Raw genomic sequence first — 3,901 nt, 5'->3', positions numbered from 1 at the left:
TGCTAACAAAACCCTAAATATAGGCCTCAGCATTTGAATGTTTCTTACTGTTTGTTACTGGTATTTGTAGGCAAAGCATAAACGGCAAATGTTTCTGAACAAGAAAATTTCATCATTTAGAGTCTGCAGGCACAGGGGTTCTTTATCTGCAACGATTTATACGTTATGCAGTTACTCCAGGGCTGGCAATGAATAGATAGCTGTGAAGTTGGCATCTGAGGCAGGCAAATGTTGCTTTTTCACTATTTGCCAGATGAACAACTGCTGAGGCAGGCAGGGTGGTGACAACGACCAGAATATTGCCTTCTTGCTGCTTAGCAGGTTTGTGCCAGCTCCCACGGCCTGTTTCCTCTGGCTTGTTAGAAGGAAGTGTTACATATCAATTATAGGCACTGCTGGTTCCAATTTTGCATGGAAGACAGCAAGTCAGACAGTGGCGAGGGAGAAATTACTCACCTTCATTTGTGATTAAATGCGAAGGACAAAAAAGAATGAATTCTCTCCCCTCAGATTCTCTTTTGGATTTGTTAACACACCACTTTGTCGTGGCTAATCATTATGCGTTTTCCAACTGTGGCACTGAAAAAGCTTTCTCCATAGTAGGCAGATATTACTGTATTTCTGTGACACATTGCCGCCTACTTTACAAGCAGGCAACTCTTTCCACTGTACCCTATCCACATTGTCTATGGGTGCCGTTGTGTTTACAAGCGTGAGAGTTAGAAAGCAAGTTGTTTTGAGCCAGATGGGTGTTTCTTGGTGGCCTTCATTTGAGACTCTTCTTCTGATCTGGAAAAGATTAACTGAATCCCAAATTAAAAATTTAAGAACTCCATCCGTATTAAGTTAATTTGCATTGAGTGAAAACTACGTAGAAGACTCTGACCTTGGAGAATGCAATGTTAAAAGAATGATATAGGGCACAAGAGTTGCAGTTGGCCATAACAAACCATAAACCCCGTGTGTCCATTCAACTACTTCAAAATTGCTGTCTGGTGGAATTACGATTGTGCTCTTCCAGGGTCACCTTTTGAGGATGATGCATAATAGACTCTAAAGGCAAGGACGGAGAGAATGAAGACGTTTGTGCTATTTATACAGCATCATTATAAGAATCATCACACACCACTTAGAGCTTCGTAATACCAACTGAGTGGAGGCATATTTATTTTGTCAGTTCAGAAATCTTTGCAAGTTATCAAGCCTAAAAAAAATATGCAATCTGAATATATTGATAAAAACAATCTGGACAACAAACATGCAATGCCTGAATCTCATCATCTATTTTGTTTTTACTGTGTTAGCTCTCTATCATGTGGGCAGCTCTCATTAACACTATAGATGGGTAGCCAAAGGCAATAGGAAACACTGATGTTCCCAATCTCATGGGGGGGGGGGAAGAATCCTGTGGTTTTTGGTTATATGCTGGATTTTATATATGCTGCTTACTTAAAGACCTGTCTCATGCAGTATCATTATGATTTTAAAAAAATTATTCTTTAGGGGGCCTGTTCTCTCCCAAACATGTCAAACAGGGTTTAGATATTTATGCCTATGGGATCTTCTGCCATACTTACTTGGGTGAATCCTATGCCCACTCTACTGAGCAAAGTTAGAAGTTTTCCTCTAGCCTATGGAGCCTGCCCTGACCTAGATAGCCCAAGCTAGCGTGATTTCATCAGATCTCAGAAGCTAAATTGGGTCGACCTTGGCTAGTATTTGAATTGAAAACCTTCAAGAAATATCAGGGTCAAGACACAGAGGCAGACAGTGGCAAACCACCTCTGAAACATCTCTTGCCTTGAACCCCATGGGGTTGCCATGAGTCACCACCATGGAGCCTTCCTCCAGCTTAAGCGGCACCTCCATTGGAGAAGAGCCATTTAAGTTGGAGAAAGGATTCTTAGACTGCAGGAAAGGTCTTTAGAGAACAGTTAGATCCACTCTGCTGTGTAACAAAAGAAAAAGGATGTGAAGAGAATCTATTACGTTTTTGTCCCATCTGTCCTCCAAAGGCCTAAAGAGAGTACAGCTAAAGATAATCAAATTCCCACCCACCCCCACATTATCCCCACAACATCCCCGTCGGGTACAATGAGCTGAGTGATACTGACTAATCAAAGTCATCGAGGCTCGTTCCTGAACAGCAATTTGAACTTTGGATTTTCAGTCAAAGTTCAGCACTGCAGCCGCTGTATTAAATTGGCTCTTGAGAGTTCATGAGCTTGAGACCTGCTTCTAGCCTCATCTGGGTAAAATCTCGGAGGCCAAGAACTTTCTGTTCAGGTTCAGGGAGTATTTACAGAAATATACTAAGACCATATAGTGAAAACAAATCCAGTTAGACTGGTAATGATGTATCAAAGAGTTCAGAAATTACATGTTTGGGTACATTTATTACATTCTTAGTTTTCATCAGGAGGGTAATCCTAAACAGGTCTACTCAGAGTCACATTCAGTGGTGCTTAGTCCCAGGAAATTTTAGGATTGCACTGAAAAAGATGGTGTATAGGTCTACTTGTTTCCAGAGTCCTCATTCTTTACCATTTCGATTTGGTTTTGCTACCCAAGCCACTTGCAGCTCAGTATTGGTCTATTGATCTGTAGATGACAAACACCATTTTTCTTATCGTATTCATGGAAACAGTAACTAGGCTTCCAGAGAGGACCGCTAACAAGCACGCTCCAGAGGCAAAAGCACAGCTGGAGGGAAAGGTAGTACATCGGAAACCTGTGTTTCCATCAGGTTAAGAAATTCCACAAACTCTTTCTTTGCGATGTGCATTGATCTTTGAACAGCAGAAGACAAATGTGTCTGCAGATATGGGGATGAAGCCAGAATCCCACTAGGCACAGCACTGCAAAGTTGTGAGTTAGCCTCAAGTGGATTCAAAAAAGGTGTTGAAAACCTGCCATTAAAATGGAAGTATGTTCATCCATGAAGGGGTGATACGACTGAAGGTGAGCCAAAAGTGTGTGCTTCGCAGCAAGTTCAAACCTTTGCACTTTCAGTTTAAACAAAACAAACCTAAGGTATATAGACCCAAAGCCATAAGGCTGCTTTATATGTTCATATGTAAGAGCTGCAAGGATCTGAATGGAAAGGCTCATGATCACCACCACTATGCCACCGAGTCCTGCACGCTATAATGTACAGAAATTATGTGGCAAAACAAAACTCTGTTAAATGAAGTGTTAATTACATATAACTATATGATTCCCCAAAAGAAAATGGCTAACTGAACAACTAACAGTGCCTTCCTGTATCCTAAGAAGTCTATCTTCAAAGTTTACCAGGGCAATGCCTTTCGTAAAACGAGAAAATATATTGCGTAGTCTGCTGAATTTAGATCAGGGAGACTGAGGTCCAAACTTTTCCTCATTACTGGATGATCTTGAGTTCGTCATATTCCCCCGCTCTAACTACCCCATCACAAACAAGGTTTTAGCAAGGATATAACAGGAGAAGGACCGCAAGATTTTGCAAGAGGTATAGGATAAAAATGTACACAAATGAGCAAATAAACCCTTCCTTTCCTTTCCTTTTGATCAGTAATTCCTAAGCCGTGTGCTTGTGAGCCATAAGGAATAAACCAAGCATTTGTGAAGAAGCCCTCACACAAGAGGCTGCCTGCTGCATCTTGCCATGATTCACTCACGGCTCGGGCCTAGCTTTCTTCCACTCAGCTTCTGGTGGTGGTGGTGGGTGACCTAACAAGAAACACAGCCATTATCCACCCTTAGGAGAGACTACGAGTTGCTGTCTCCTCCCAAGCATCAGAAACAGCATCACACACAGGGAGAGACAGTCTTTTAACATATTTTGAAAGTAAAGTTTTTTTAAAGTGCAAGGCAGGTCTTCGATAGGAATTGAGAAAAAGGGGTGCCGTTTGAAATTTGT

This window comes from Gekko japonicus, unplaced genomic scaffold, assembly GCF_001447785.1.
Source record: "Gekko japonicus isolate JY-2015 unplaced genomic scaffold, Gekko_japonicus_V1.1 scaffold325, whole genome shotgun sequence".
NCBI lineage: Eukaryota > Metazoa > Chordata > Lepidosauria > Squamata > Gekkonidae > Gekko > Gekko japonicus.
Note: the sequence above shows the minus strand (reverse complement) of the source record.